This window comes from Elephas maximus, chromosome 3 (genome assembly GCF_024166365.1).
Source record: "Elephas maximus indicus isolate mEleMax1 chromosome 3, mEleMax1 primary haplotype, whole genome shotgun sequence".
In the NCBI taxonomy this organism is placed as follows: Eukaryota; Metazoa; Chordata; class Mammalia; order Proboscidea; family Elephantidae; genus Elephas; species Elephas maximus.
Genome location: NC_064821.1, coordinates 200098006 through 200114376, shown reverse-complemented (window position 1 = coordinate 200114376; position 16371 = coordinate 200098006). Strand labels below are relative to the sequence as shown.

General features: G+C 43.7%; 1 protein-coding gene across 1 annotated transcript in view; it reads right to left on the bottom strand.

The window, feature by feature from the left end:
- The window catches only part of SDHC (succinate dehydrogenase complex subunit C), a 129448-nt gene that overhangs the window by 80463 nt on the left and 32614 nt on the right, over positions 1-16371 (bottom strand). The gene's annotated exons all lie outside the window — the stretch shown is intronic.

The following is a 16371-nucleotide window of genomic DNA, read 5'->3' as shown; positions in this document are numbered from 1 at the left end:
TTGGTCTTGTTAACTCTTTCAATTGTTTTTCTGTTCTCTATTTCATTTAATTCTGCTCTAATTTTTATTCTATTTATTTATTGAACTTTAGATGACATTGGTTAACAACCTCACAACATATCAACACTCTCCCTTCTCAACTCTGGGTTCCCTATTACCAGCTTTTCTGTTCCTTCCTACCTTACAGTCCCCGCCCCAGGACTGGTGCGCCCCTTTAGGCTTCTTTTGCTCCATGGGCCTGTTCAATCTTGGGCTGAAGGGTGAGCCTCAGGAGTGGCCTCATTACTGAGCTGAGTGTCCAGAGGCCATACTCTCAGGGTTTCTCCAGTCTTTGTCAGGCCAGCAAGTCTGGTCTTTCTTTTTTAGTTAGAATTTTGTGCTACATTTTTCTCTAGCTCTGTCCAGGACCCTCTATTGTGATCCCTGTCAGAGCAGTCAGTGGTGGTGCCTGGGCACCATCTAGTTGTACTGGTCTCAGTCTGGTGGAGGTCGTGGTAGATGTGGTCCCTTGTGTCTTTAGTTTTCTTCATTCTTTCTTGCTCCCAAAGGTGTGAGACCAGTGGAGTATTCTAGGTAGCCACTCACAGGCTTTTAAGACCCCAAACACTACTCACCAAAGTAGAATGTAGAACATTTTCTTTATAAACTCTGTTATGCCAGTTGAGCTAGATGTTCCCTGAGACCATGGTCCCCACAGCCCTCAGCCCAGCAGTTCAGCCCCTCAGGGAGTTTGGGTATGTCTATGGAGCTACCATGGCCCTGCCTTGTACAAGCTGTGCTGGCTTCCCCAGTATTGTGCACCGTCATACCCTTCATCAAAGTTACCGCTTATCTATTTTCTATTAAGTGTTTTTTCATCCCCACCCCTCCCCTCCCTCATAACCACCAAAAATTATTTATTTTTGTATGTAAACCTTTTCATGCGTTTTTACAGTAGTGGTCCCATACAATGTTTGTCCTTTTGTGATTGACTTATATATCACTCAGCATAGTGCCCACCAGCTACATCCATGTTATGAGACGCTTCACAGATTCATCGTTGTTCTTTATCATTGCCTAATACTCCATTGTGTGTATGTATCACACGTTGTTTATCCATCCGTCTGTTGATGGGCATCGAGGTTGTTTCCATCTTTTTGCTATTGTGAACAATGCTGCAATGAACATGGGGGTACATATATCTATTCGTGTGATGACTTATTTCTCTAGGATATATTCCTAGGAGTGGGATTGCTGGATCATATGGTATTTCTATTTCTAGCTTTCTAAGGAAGCGCCATATCATTTTGCAAAATGGGTTTATCATTTTGCATTCCCACCAGAAGTGCATAAGTGTTCTGATTTCCCCGCAGGCTCTCCAACATTTGTTATTTTCTGTTTTATTGATTCATGCTGAGTTGAAACGGTATCTCATTGTGGTTTTGATAGGATGTTTGATTTCTTGACTGCTGCTTCCATGGGTGTTGATTGTGAATCCACCCTCAATCTTTTTTCTGTTTATCATGATGTTGCTTAATGGTCCAGTTGTGAGGATTTTTGCTTTCTTTACCTTGAGGCAGAATCCACACTGAAGGCTGTAATCTTTGATCTTCATCAGTAAGTGCTTCAAGTCCTCTTTGCTTTCAGAAAGCAGGGTTCTATCATGTACGTACCACAGGTTAGTAGCCTTCCTCCAACCCCGGTGCCATGTTCTTCTTCATAGAGTCCAGCTTCTTAAATTATTTACTCAGCATACAGATTGAATAAGTGCGGTGACATGATGCAACCCTGACAGACACCTTTCCTGACTTTAAACCACACAGTATTCCCCTTGTTCTGTTCAAACAGCTACCTCTTGGTCCATGTACATTTTCCACATGAGCACAATTAAGTGTTCTGGAATTCCCATTCTTTTCAGTGTTATCCATGATTTGTTACAATCCACACAGTCGAATGCCCTTGCATAGTGAATAAAACGCAAGTGAACATCTTTCTGGTATTCTCTGCTTTCAGCCAGGATCCATCTCGCATCGGCTGTGATATCCCTGGTTCCACGTCTTCTTCTGAATCCGGCTTGAATTTCTGGCAGCTCCTTGTCGATGTACTGCTGCAGCCGCTTTTGAATGATCTTCAACAAAATTTTTCTTGCATGTGGTACTGATGATGTTGTTTGATGATTTCCACACGTGAATGGAGTCAAGCCTTCAAGAACTTCACTTGCTGATGTGGCACGACTTTTTTGTGTGTGTGAATTTGAGTTTTGTTCTACATTTTTCTCCCCCTCTGTGTGAGACCCTCTACTGTGATCCTGTTCGAACAGTCAGTGGTGGTAGCCGGGCACCATCTAGTTGTTCTGGGCTCAGTCTGTTTGAGGCTCTGATATTTGTGGTCCATTAGTCCTTTGGACTAATCTTTCCCTTGTGTTTTTGGTTTTCTTCATTCTTCCTTGCTCGAGCCAGGATGAGACCAGTAGATGTATCTTAGATGGTCACTCTCAGGCTTTTAAGATTCCAGATGTTACTTATCACAGTCGGATGTAGAAAATTTCCTTTATTAGATATGTCATGCCAATTGACCTAGATGTCCTCCAAGACCGTGGTCCCCGGCCTTCAGCCCAGTAATTTGGTCCCTCAGGGAGTTTGGATGTGTCTGTGAAGCTTCTACAACTTTGCCTTGCTCAAGCTCTGCTGACTTCCCCAGTATTGTGTACTGGCTTACCCTTCACCAAAGGTATTACTACCCTTCACCAAATCTACCATCTAGCTAGTATTTTTCCCTCCCCACTTTCCCCCTCTCTTGTAACCTTCAAAGATCGTTCCTTTCTGTGTGTAAACCTTTTCATGAGTTTTTGTATAGTAGTAACCTTAGACAGTACTTGTCCTTTTGTTATTGGTTTATTTCATTCAGCATAATGCCCTCCTGATTCACCCATGTGGTGAGATGTTTCACAGATTCATCATTGTTCTTTATCGTTGCGTAGTATTCCATTCGTGACTGTCAGTTTGTCGTACTGTGGTGGCTTGTGTGTGTTACTGTGATCCTAAAAGCTTTGCCACTGGTATTTTAAATACCAGCAGGGTCGCCCTTGGTGGACAGGTTTCAGTGGGGCTTACAGACTAAAGCAGGCTAGGAAGAAGGACACGGCAGTCTACTTCTGAAAAACTTGGCCAGTGGAAACCTTATGAATAGGAGGAGAACACTGTCTGATATAGTGCCGGAAGATGAGCCCCTCAGGTTGGAAAGCACGCAAAATATGACTGAATAAGAGCTGCCTCCTCAAGGTAGAGTTGACCTTAATGATGTGGATGGAGTCAAGCTTTTGGGACCTTCATCTGCTGTTGTGGCACAACTCAAGATGAGAAGAAACAGCTGCAAACATCCACTGATAATCAGAATATGGAATGTACAAAGTATAAATCTGTGAAAACTGGAAGTCATCAAAAATGAAATGGAATGAGTAAACATCGATAGACACCCTAGGCATTAGTGAGCTGAAATGGACTGGTATTAGCCATTTTGAATCAGACTACTGGGAATGACAAATTGAAGAGTATAAAGCTGTCAGTGATAGGATACTATCCATATGGCTATAAGGAAGACCAGTTAATATGACTATTATTCAAATTTATGCACCAACCACTAATGCCAAAGATGAAGATTGAAGACTTTTACCAACTTCTGCAGTCCGAAATAGATCAAAAATGCAATCAAGATGTATTGATAATTACTGGCGATTGGAATACAAAAGGTGGAAACAAAGAAGAAGGAACAGTATTTCGAAAATACAGCCTTGGTGTTAAAAACTACACCAGAGACCACATGATAGAATTTTGCAAGACCAACTTCATCAGAAATACCAACATAAGTGGCGACTGTACGCGTGGACCTCAACAGATGAAATACAGAGGAATCAAATTGACTACATCTGTGGAAAGAGACAATGGAAAAGTTCAATATCGTCAGTCAGAAAAATGCCGGGGGCCAACTGTGGGACAGACCATCAATTGCTCATATGCAAGTTCAAGTTGAAGAAAATTAGAACAAGTTCATAAGTGCCAAAGTACAACCATAACTATGTTGTTCTTGTAGGTGCTGTCTAGTCTGTTCTGACTCATTGTGACCCTATGCACAACAGAACGAACACTGCCAGGTCCTGAGTCATCCTCACAGTCATTGTTATGTTTGACCCCATCGGTGCAACCACTGTGTCAGTCCAGCTCATTGAGGATCTTCCTCTTTTTCACTGACCTTGCGTTGTTTTTTTTTTTTTTTTTGTACTTTACCAAGCACGATGTCCTTCTCCAGGGACTGAACTTTCCTGATAACGTGTCCAATGTATGTGAGACGAAGTCTCGCCATCCTTGCTTCTAAGGAATTTTCTGGCTGTACTTCTTCCAAGACAGATTTGTTCCTTTTTCTGGCAGTCCATGGTGTATTCAATATTCTTTGCAATAACATAATTCAAAAGCATCAATTTTCCTTCAGTCTTCCTTATTTATTGTCCAGCTTTTGAATGCAAATGAGGAGATTGAAAATACCATGGATCGGGTCAGGCACACCTTAGTCCTCAAAGTGACATCTTTGCTTTTTAACACTTTAAAGAGGTCTTTAGCAGTAGATCTGCCCAATGCAATGTGTCGTTTGATTTCTTGACTGCTGTTTCCATGGGTGTTAATTGCGGATCCAAGTAAAATGAAATCCTTGGCAACTTTAATCTTTTCTCCATTTATCATGATGTTGTTTACTGGTCCAGTTGTGAGGATTTTGGGTTTTTTATGTTGAGGTATAATCCATACTGAAGGCTGTAATCTTTGATCTTCATTAGTAAGTGCTTCAAGTCTTCTTCACTTTTAGTAAGCAATGTTGTGTCACGTGCATATTGCAGGTTAACAATCTTCTTCCAATCCTGATGTCACCGTCTTCTTCAGAGAGTCCAGCTTCTCGAATTATTTGCTCAGCATACAGATTGAATAAGTATGGTGAAATGATGCAACCCTGACAGGCACCTTTCCTGACTTTAAACCACACAGTATACCCCTTGTTCTGTTCAAATGACTATCTTTTGGTCCATGTACATTTTCCACATGAGCACAATTGAGTGTTCTGGAATTCCCATTGCTCGCAGTATTATCCATGATTTGTTATGATCCACACAATTGAATGCCTTTGCATAGTCAATAAAACACAGATAAACATCTTTTTGGTATTCTCTGCTTTCAGCCAGGGTTCCTCTCACATCAGCAATGATATCCATTGTTCTACATCCTCCTGTCAATCTGGCTTGAATTTCTGGTAGTTTCCTGTTGACGCGCTGCTGCAACTGCTGTTGAATGATCTTCAGAAAATTTTGCTTGTGTGTGATATTAATGGTATTGTTCAATAATTTCCACATTTGGTTGGTCACCTTTCTTTGGAATGGGCATAAATATGAACCTCTTCTTGCGTTTACTAGTAAAATGGAGCTGCGTTCTAGGCTCAGATAATAACAAGCTTTTCACCTACATTAATATCCAGTGGGACTTTTAAAAGTCATGTGAGATGAGGGACAATTCTTTTGGTGCAGCACTATTCTGGTCATTGCAGGTCCCTGGGGGGTACGGATGGTTTAGCCCTTGACTACTAGCTGAAAGGTTGGTGATTCGAACCCACCCAGAGGTGTCATGGAGGACAGGCCTGGTGATTTGCTTCTGAAAGGTCACAGCCTTGAAAACTCTATGGAGCAATTCTACTCTTCACACATGAGGTCGCCATGAGTCGGAATTGGCTTGATGGCAACTAACGACAATAACATCCTAGTCTTTGCAGAATGTCTAGCATCTCTGGCCCCTGGACACTAAATACTAGGAATATGCCCCTCCCCAATTTTTTTTTTTTTTTTTTTCACATACAGCCACAACTGTGACAACCAAAAAATACCTACAGGTTTCAAAAATATCTCCCTGGAGTGTAGTACATTCCCCTGTTGAGAACTGGTGTAGGAGAATAATTGAGCCTAGGGCCCTCCCATGAGTTACAGAAGAGTTTGGCTTTATTTCAACTTTATACCTTATTCAACCTTTCCTTTTTTTCTGGGCTTGCATATCAACCCTACCTCCCAAGCTCTGAGTCCCATTTCTCTACTAATTTTACTTCAAATCATTTCCAATTTCAGAGAGCCTGGCCACGTGTTCCCTGGATTTCCCAGGTGGCTGGATGAGGAGGTCAAGGCACTAATATGATTCTAGAAGGAGTAAGAGCCAGAGTGGTTCAGGTAAAGCCAAGGCCTGGTCCTCCCTTTTGGAACCAGAAAGAGTCCAGATCTTACCTGTTTGGGCTATGAGGGACAAAGTAGGTATGACTGAGCTTGGCTAAGGGAAGATCCACCCTCTCTTAACTAAGGTAGGCTGGGACAGACAGCATCCTTGACAACCAAACTCTCTGTCCTTCGCTCATTCGGTTCCTTGTGAAGGCAGGGTAAAGAGCACACATTCTGGAGCCAGACTTCCTGAGTTCTGGTCCTAGTTCAACATTAACTGGCCTCTTTTTTGGGGCAAGTCATTTAATATTTCTTGCCCCAGTTTCCCCATTTGTAAAATGGGGATAATAATAGTATCACATATTTGTAAGCATTAAATGAGTTAATATATGTAGAAGTACTTAGAACCGATTCCAGCACATAGTCAAAACTTTGCAAATTTTAAATACTACTATGGTCATCATTCATGTCCTGTAGGTAGCACAAGGCTAGGGAGGCAGCCAGCTTGGGGGATGAGGATTCCCGAAGGCCCTAGCTATGATGAAACCTAAGTCAACACAGAGTTATATGCCGGAAAGGATACTCTGAGGTGATCTAATGGGGATAGCTCCCTTAGCTTCATTTTTTTAAAAATCTAAGTGATTAGACAGTAAAGAAGACTTCTTGTTATTATTATTATTACTATCTTTATAGAAGCACTGAGGGAGAAAAGGGGAAGGCTGCCAATACCACCCTAGCTGGATGGCTGCAGGAGGGAAGTAGCCAAGGAAGGAACGGGGAAGCTTTTCCTACAGTCGTGAACAGGCTGAGTTCCAGCCCATCTGTGAGATGAGTCTCTGCATTTGTAGCTCTGGAGACAGAGCTGCCACCCAGACAACCAGAAAAGAAGGCACCAGTGATCTCCATCTAAATATAAAAAAAACAAACTTCTTGTCCACTAACTCTCAATTTTCAGAGATGCAGACAGCACTGAAGGGTTACCTTTGGAGAGAAGATGATGAAGAACAGGAAGACAGCCATTCAATGGATAGTGAATCCAATGAGGACTTGTAAGGACTGATTATAGCATTCACAAGGAAGCTGCCAGGAGCCACTCCCACTGCAAATAACTCCAGAAATAAGGGAAACTCAGCAAGGGTAAGAGGGACAGAGAGAAGAGCAAAGAGATGGGCAGGAGGGGCTGCTGCCAAAAAGGATATTAAGGCAAGGGATAGGTGCAAGAGTAAAAGATGGAAGAGATAGAAGTGAGAAAAACTGGATCTATATTGGGGCAAGGTCAAGGGGAGGCCAAGGACCCTACACAGCAACAACACAAAGTCCCTCGAAGTAGGAGAGCAAGGCTGTCCAGGGAGCAGGATGGTTGTCCCTATTTTTGTTGTTGTTAGGTGCCGCTGAATCAGTTCCAACTTATAGTGACCTTATGTGCAACCAAACACCCCCTGGTCCTGTGCCATCCTGCACCATCTTCACAATCATTACTATGTTTGAGCCCACTGTTGCAGCCACTGAGCCATTCCATCTCATTGAGGGTCTTCCTCTTTTTCACTAACCTTCTACTTTACCAAGTGTCTTAGGCAAGGCTCTCCAGAGAAGCAAAACCAGTGAAGTGCCTGTATATAAGGAGGGATTTATGTCAAGGAAATGGCTCACACGGTTGCAGAGGCTGGAATGTCCCAAGCTTGTGAGTCAGGCTGGAGGCTTCTCCTGACTCACACAGCTGCAGGGGCTGGTGAGCCCAAGATCGGCAGGTCAGACAGCAGCCCTCAGGCTCACAAGCTGTGGAAGCTAACAAATCCCAAGAATGACTGGTAAGCTGCTAGCTCAAGTCACAAGAACCAGAGGTCAGATGAACAGGATCCAGCGGCAGGATCCAGAGTGAGCAAAAGCCAGCAAGCTTTGCCATATATTGGATGCATGCCATGCCCCCAAGGAAACTCCCTTTCAGTGATTGTCTGCTCATAGCAGATCTCATCATGGAAGTGACTACATCATAACATAGCTGCCAAACTAATCATAACTGCCAAACCACTGAGAATCATGGCTCAGCCCAGTTGACACACAACCTTAACCATCACAGTCCACTCTTTGTCAACTTGAGCCCTGTATACATCTCCCTGAACCATACCCAATCCCTAAATAAAGACAATTATAAAGTCATACTTGCACCTAACACGATACAACAAACAGAAAACAGCTCAGCTAGTCATGGTTCATTGCCTGGTAGGGTGACCCAATCTTCATTCCTGAAGGCTCTGGGCCATTAACAGCCATGTTGGTATGGGGTTGCTGTAGTTTTCCATTGACTTTAATCACAAGACATGGCAGTATTAAGAGGTGTCCTAAGGGATCTCCTTATTCCATACATATTCTTCTTTACCTCCATTATGTATTATCAATTTCATTTCCCTTGGTAATCAGGATCAATCACACCAACCAATACAGTAACTTCCTTCTTTGCCTGTTGATTCAGAGGCATGAGGAACCCAAAGTGGCTGAGTGGCATCTTTAAATTCCAGTTCAGTGGAATCAGTGTTGTGCCTCCTGGTGGGAGCATTTCTCCCTTTGGAACTAAGACCTCTAGACCTGCAGAGCATAGGGTTGTGGGAACAGGAAGCAAAAATTTTGCAAGTGGGTCACTAGAGGTAATAGTGAGTGATATACCATTCTCATTTCAACCTGTTGATTTGTGGACCCATGAATCCTGACTATGGGAGAAACAGCACCATATAGTGGATGCTAGTTGAGAGCATATACAGCCTCCTGGAAAACACTGTCCCAACCCTGCAAGGTATTGCCACCTAGCTGGCACCATAATGAGAAGATCTTTAGAAGGCCATTCCATCATTCTACCAAGCCCGCTGCTTGAGGATGATGGGGAACACGGTAAGACCAGTGAATTTCATGAGACTGGGCCCATTGCTGCACTTCATTTGTTGTGAAGTGAGTCCCTTGATTGGAAGCAATGCTGTGTGAGATACCATTACAGTGTACAAGCATTCTGAAAGTTCATGGATGATAACTTTGGCAGAAGCATTGTAAGTATGGAAGACAAGTCTGTATCAAGAGTAAGTGCCTTTTCCAGTAAGAACAAAATATTGCCCTTTCCACGATGGAAGTGTACCAGTGTAATCAACCTGCCACCACGTTGCTGGCTGATCACCTCAAGGAAAGGTGCCATAGCAGGAACTCCATGTTGGTCCCTGCTGCTGGCAGATTGGGCACTCGGCAGTGAATGTAGCCAAGTCAGCCTTGGTAAGTGGAAGTCCATGTTGCTGAGCCCATGTATAACCTCCATCTTTGCCACCATGGCCACTTTGTTCCTCAACCCATTGGGCAATGATGGGAGTGGCTGGAGAAAGAGGATGGCTGGTTTCCACAGACCATGTCATCCCATCCATTTGAGTGTTAAAATCCTCCTCTGCTGAGGTTACCTTTTGGTGAGCATTGATGGAAGATGCAAATATCTTCACTTCTTTGGCCCTGTCAAAGAAGTGAAGATATTTGTCCACATACCTTTTCCCCATATCTCCTTGTCTACAATTTTTCAATCATGTTCCTTCCAATTCCCTGACCACTCAGCCAAACCATTGACCACAGCCCATGAATCAGTATACAATCGCACATCAGGCCATTTCTCTTCCAAGCAAAGTGAACAGTGAGGTGCACTGCTCAAAGTTCTGCCCATTGGAAGGATTTTCCTTCACTGCTGTCCTACAAGGAGGTCCCAGAAGAGGGTTGTCGTGCTGCCTCTGCCCACTTTCTAGTGGTGCCTGCATATCATGCAGAACCATCAGACATGAGTTTTCTATTCTTCAGTCAACTAATCATAAGGAACTCCCCATGAGGCCATAGGTGCAGACTGAGAGATGGAAGGTAATGTGACAGGAATGGAGACCATGAGCAAGCATTTGGGCGACTTCCTCATGCAACTTACTTGTGCCTTCAGTTCCTGCTCAGGCCCAATCTCACATATACTACTTCTGTGTAATGATGGAGTGCTTCTGTGCACGTCTGACTTTATGACTCTGTGGGTCAGACAACACCCAGTTCATGATGGGCAGCTCAGGCCACAGGGTGATTTGGTCACCCGTGATTAAGCGTTCAGTTTCTACTAAGGCCCAGTAACAAGTCAAAATCTGTTTCTCGAAAGAGAGTAGTTATTTGCAGAGAATGGCAGGGCTTTGTTCCAAAATCCTAAGGGTCTATACTGTGATTCACCAATAGGGGCCTGCCAAAGACCCCAAACAGCATCTCTACCTGCCACTAATACTTCAAGCACAATTGTATTAGCCTGATTATATGGCCCTAATGGCAGAGTGGCTTGCACAGCAGCCTGAACCTTCCCTGAACCTGGGCCCCACTCAAAACTTGCAGCTTTTCAAGTACTTGATAAATAGGCTCGAGTAGCACACCCAAATGAGGGATATGTTACCTCCAAAATCCAAAGAGGCCCACCAGGTGTTTTGCCTCCTTTTTATTTGTGGGATGGGGGTGGAGGTGTTAATGCTTTTACTGGTGAGGGTGGCTTAGCCAACAAAGACAGAGTAATCTCTTCAGATGGGAATGAGAAAGCTGGTTCTGTTGCCAGGACTGATTCAACAGGATTTAGGGACTCAGCGTTCTCAGCTTCCTGCTTATTTGCCCATATGTCCCCATCCCAAGTTTCAGGGTCCCATTTCTTTCCAATCAATGACCTGACTTTAACCGTTCAAGGTTGAGAATTCAATTGGCGTTGTAACTCAGCCACTCTTATGATAACACTCTGGGTTTGGTTTTCAGCAATATCAGGTCTGTTACCACAAAAAAGAAGGCTTTCTTTCAAGGCACAAGTGGAAACTTTCAGGTCATTTATGTGGCACTTGAGATGTGACTCTGAAACCCTGAGCTCATCTCTTTCTTTCACCACTTTGTCTAGCTAAAGTAGGACCAATCTACCAGCTTCCTTATACTTCTCATTATGACAAAATTGTAATAAAGTATCAAACATGCAATCACTTGCCTCTCACTGTACCTGATCTATTGGTGGTGATATTTTTCATTTTTCTTTGCCACCTCATACAATGGATTAGCAGTGTCCTCTTTACAACTGGAAACATCTTTAAGACAAATCAACATCTTGAGAACCAATTTAGAAAATTCATTCTCACAATTTTGTTTCTCTAGAACCACTCTTGGTACCAAATGTCTTAGGCTGCATTCTCTAGAGAAGCAAAACTAGTGAAGCGTGTGTGTGTTTGTATATATATATATATATATATATATATATATATATATATATATATATATATATGTAGTGAGATATTTATATCAAAGAAGTGGCTCACATGGTTGTAAAGGCTGAAAAGTGCCAAGTCCGTGGATCAGGCTTGAGGCTTGTCCTGACTCACATAGCTGCAGGGGCTGGTGAACCCATGATCGGCAGGCAAGACGGCAGGTCACTTACTCATAGGCTGGGAAGGCTGACAAATCCCATGATCGGCCAATAAGCTGCTAGCTCAAATTCCAAGTACTGGAGGTCAGATGAACAGGAGCCAGCTGCAGGATCTAGAGCGAGCAAAAGCCAGCGAGCTTTGCCAGAAAGTCCATGTTGAATGCAGGCCACACCCCAAAGGAAACTCTCTTTCAATTGATTGGCTGCTCATAGCAGATCTCATCGTAGAAGTGATTACATCATTACATAGCTGCCAAATTATATCATAATTGCCAAACCGCTGAGAATCATGATCCAGCCTATCTGACACACAAACTTAACCATAACACCAAGCCTGATGTCCTTCTCTAGGAACTGGTCCCTTCTGATAACATGTCCAAAGTATGTGAGACGAAGTCTCGCCTTCCTCACCTCTAAGTAGCATTCTGGCTGTACTTCTTCCAAGACAGATTTGTTCATTCTTCTGACCTAAACCAAAACCAAACCCCTTGCTGTTGAATTGATTCCAACTCATTGAGACCGTATAGGACAGAATAGAACTGCCTCACAGAGTTTCCAAGCTACAATCTTTACGGAAGCCGACTGTCACAGTTTTCTCCCATGGAGATGCCAGTGGGTTTGAACCGCAGAACTGTTGGTTAGCAGCCAAGCACTTAACTGCATCACCAGGGCTCCTTCATTCTTCTGGCAATCCATGGTATATTCAGTATTCTTTGCCAACAGCATAATTCAGATGCATCAATTCTTCTTTGGTTTTCCTTATTCATTGTCCAGCTTTCACATGCATGCAAGGCAATTGAAAATATGGCTTGGGTCAGACACACCTTAGTCCTCAAAGTGACATCTTGGATTTATAACACATTAAAGAGATCTTTTGCCGAAATAATGAACAAAAACATTTCAGCACTGTGTTCGAGATCAGTGCGGCAAAAAACAAATCAGCAGATATCCTCTATGCACCAGAGCCCCTTTTTAGTTGCCTGAATTACCCCAAGACCTTTATCTCCAAGTTTGGAATCTGGGAACTGTCTTAGTTATCTAGTCCTGCTGTAACAGAAATACCACAAGTGAATGAATGGCTTTAACAAACAGAAATTTATTTTCTCATAGTTCAGAGGCTAGAAGTCCAAATTCAGGGTACCAGCTCTAGGGAAGGCTTTCTCTCTATGTCAGCTCTGGAGGAAGGGCCTTGTCTCTTTTGGGCTCCTGCTCCTGGGTGATCTTCATGTGGCTTGGCATCTCTCTTCCCTTGTCTGTACTTCTCTCACTTGTTTGCTTAATCTCTTTTATACCTCAGAAAGGAACTCTGCTGGCAAAGCAGTTAAGTGCTTGGCTGCTAACTGAAAGGTTGGCAGTTTGAACCCACCAGCTGTTCCGTGGGAGAAAGATATGGCAGTCTGCTACCATAAAAACTCACAGCCTTGTAAGCCCTGTAGAGCAGTTCTACTCTGTCCGATAGGGTCGCTATGAGTCGAATTCAACTGGATGGCAATAGGTTTGGTTTTGGTTTGTTTAGTATATCTCAAAAGAGTTCGACTTAAGACACAGCCTACACTAATCCTGTTTCATTAACATAACAAAGACAACTCATTCCCAAACTGGATTACAACCACAGGTTTAGGGGTTAGGATTTACAACACATATCTTTGGAGAACACAATTCAATCTGTAACAGGAACGTATTCAAAAGTATTTTCCTCACCTAAGCCTGTGGTCCTATCCCTACTTTTGTCAGGACTGTAATCCCAGCTGTGTTACCCCTAAACCTGTTGCCATCAAGTTGATCCTGACTCATGGCAACCCCATGTGTATCAGAGTAGAGCTGTGCTCCAGAGGGTTTTCAATGACTGGACTGTTGGAAGCAGATTGCTAAGCCTTTCTTCCGAGGCACCTCTAGGCAGACTTCAACCTCCAACCTTTTGGTTAGTAGACAAGTGTGTTAACCATCCGCACCACCCAGGGACTTCCTGTCACCCATTCACAGATTTAAAAAAAAAAAAACTCCAAAGAGATATCAATGATTTAGACGTGTCAAGTGCGTTGCTTCTTCCTTGTCTCTCATCCTGTCTCCTCTGCTAAGCCATTTATAAGGGCATTCACTAATGCCCCTCACAGGCTTGCAGTTTTTGTTCCGCTAAACAAAGTGCTCAAGAATAACTCCTCAGTGATTAGTAAAAAAAAAAATAGTCAGTGATAATGTTATATCTTTAGCAGTAGACACTTGATGGACAGGGAAGAGAAACAGAGTACAAGGCCCCAAGGAGGAGATACCAGCCCAAGCCCAAGACCTCAGAGGGGTGATGCCAGTCCAAGCCCGGAGCCCCAGGGAGTAGAAGAGGCTCAATCCCAGTGCCTCAGGAGTAAGCAGCCTGGCAGAGAGAAACCAGCTTTCAGAACTACTGGTTCGGCAATAGATGTCGAGGCCTCTTTTTCTAGCCAGAACTCTCTTTCCAAAAGCTATGGACTATGTTTTTGCTGCCATGTCCTTTCTTAAGAGCGTGTATGAGAACAAGTATAACACGTTTGGAGCAAGAGATGATGAAGAGAAAAACATTTCAGCACTATGTTCCAGATTACCAAAAAAAAAAAAAAAACCAAACCCATTGCTGTCGAGTTGATTCCGACTCATAGCAACCCTATAAGACAGAGTAGAACTGCCCCATATGGTTTCCAAGGAGCGCCTGGTGGACTCAAACTGCCGACCTTTTGGTTAGCAGCCATAGCTCTTAACTGCTACGCCACCAGGGTTTCCATGTTCCAGATTAGTGTGGGGAAAAAAAAAAAAAAATCAGCAAATACCCTCCCTGCAGTGACGCCTACATCGAGCGGCTGGTGACAGAGAACTCCACCATTGCCTCAGTACCAGCCAACTCTCAAAAGCCACGTTACCAGAAACAGGGAGCACCTCAGTGTCCACAGGGGATGTCAATCTCCATCTTGTGTTCATGGAACATGGAAACAGGGAATGCTACTGTTTTACCAGTACACACTGGACACAGCAGGTATGGCAATGTGGTTATTCTTTTAGCTGCCCATGAGAACAGAACTAAAGTCACCACCGTTACTATATTGCACTCAGATGCCAAGTGTAACAGTCAATATTCCTTTTTCTCTCTGCCATCCTTTACCACAGGGTCTTCCCACGAACTGCTGTTCAATCCTCCTAATATCCTTTAGCCATTGGCTTGCTAAGCATGGATAAACTTTGGGATATAGGATAATATACATTACACCCTAGTCATAGCTGCTACATGATTTCAACTTTTGTAATCTTGACTCAAGAAGGGAAGGGTAAATACTAAGAAGTGAAGGAGGGGAGAGATACCTTTCTCTACTCAGTCAACCATTTGGCATCTGGTTTTAATGTATAGAGGTCATTTCTGAGCAATCTCAGCTCATTTGAAAGCCATCATTTTATTTCATGTTTTAAAATCTCCAATATTACAGTGGTGCTCTCTATTGGCCCAGAGTCTTCTTCTTCCACTAAATTTGACTATAATAAACAGCAGGGGGGCAGAGAGGGGGGTTGTGGGAGGGGAAAAAAAGCAGGAGAATTATCTTGGATAGGTCATTTGGGGATAGGGAGCATGGAAGACTAGGTCTATTTTCAGAAGGATAGGTACCAAGTGTGTTCTTAGCTGAAAGGCAAAGGGAAGATGAGCACCCTTGCAGGTGTGCATGGGGGTGGTAACAGCAGCAGATGAAGACAATGTAGGCGATGAACCAAGGTGAGTACAAGGTTATGGGAAAGGAGGCGGGGTGGTGTGGTACTGTGGATTACTTAATATGGCCCTTGGTCTTGTAACTCCCACCAAATGACTGGGTTATACCATGCAAATAGGTCCTTGTGGCCCACCAAAGGGATTAGATAGCTTGCTAATAATGTAAATAAAGCATATGGCATCCTCATGGGGGTAGGACCATGTAAATAAGATGCATGGAACTCTAACAAGGGGATTGGTCAGTTTTGCCATGCCACTAGGCTTAAAATGGGCCAACATAGAGGTGGACAGGAGGGCCTTGACAACCACCAAGGACAGGAAGAGAGCACATACTTTGGACCCAGGGTCCCTGTGCTGAGACCCTCCTAGATCCAGGAGACAGAGCGAGAGAGTTGTAACACAGAAGATGGCAAGACAGCAAGAAGCAGCAACAGAGAAATGGTGGCAACAGAACCAGGAGAAGAGCAGGAGATGGTGTGGTGGGCTTCCAGGTCCATGGAGAGAAAGAACCTTTGGGCCAAGGCTTCCTGGTGGAGTGGGGTACCTCTGGCCATTTACTGGCAGGGCTAAAGAGCTTTGTAACACTTGCCCAAGCAGGGTAGGGGCCAGGGGGCCGAAGGTCAGAGGTGCTAAGGGGCTGAGGGGCTGAGGGCCAGAGAGAGGTCTGCCTGCAGGCATGGCTGAGAAGAAGCTATCCTGATTGAAGAACTGTATACTGAATTATAACTTATTCAAAACCACCAGCCACTCCTTGGAAACCCTATGGGGCAGATTTACTCTGTCCTATAGGGTCGCTATGAGTCAGATTCGACTTGATGGCAATGGGTTTTTTTACTCTCTTAATAAACCCCATAACTGTATCATCTGTGAGTTTGTGCGGCTATTGCAATGAACTATCAAACCCAGAAGAGAAAGAGAGCGCCATGGGAAGGACGGTTGGTGTCAGGATTGGTAAAAAGATTGGAGGGAAGAGGCATGTCTGACCTCCGCCTCATAGGAATGAGT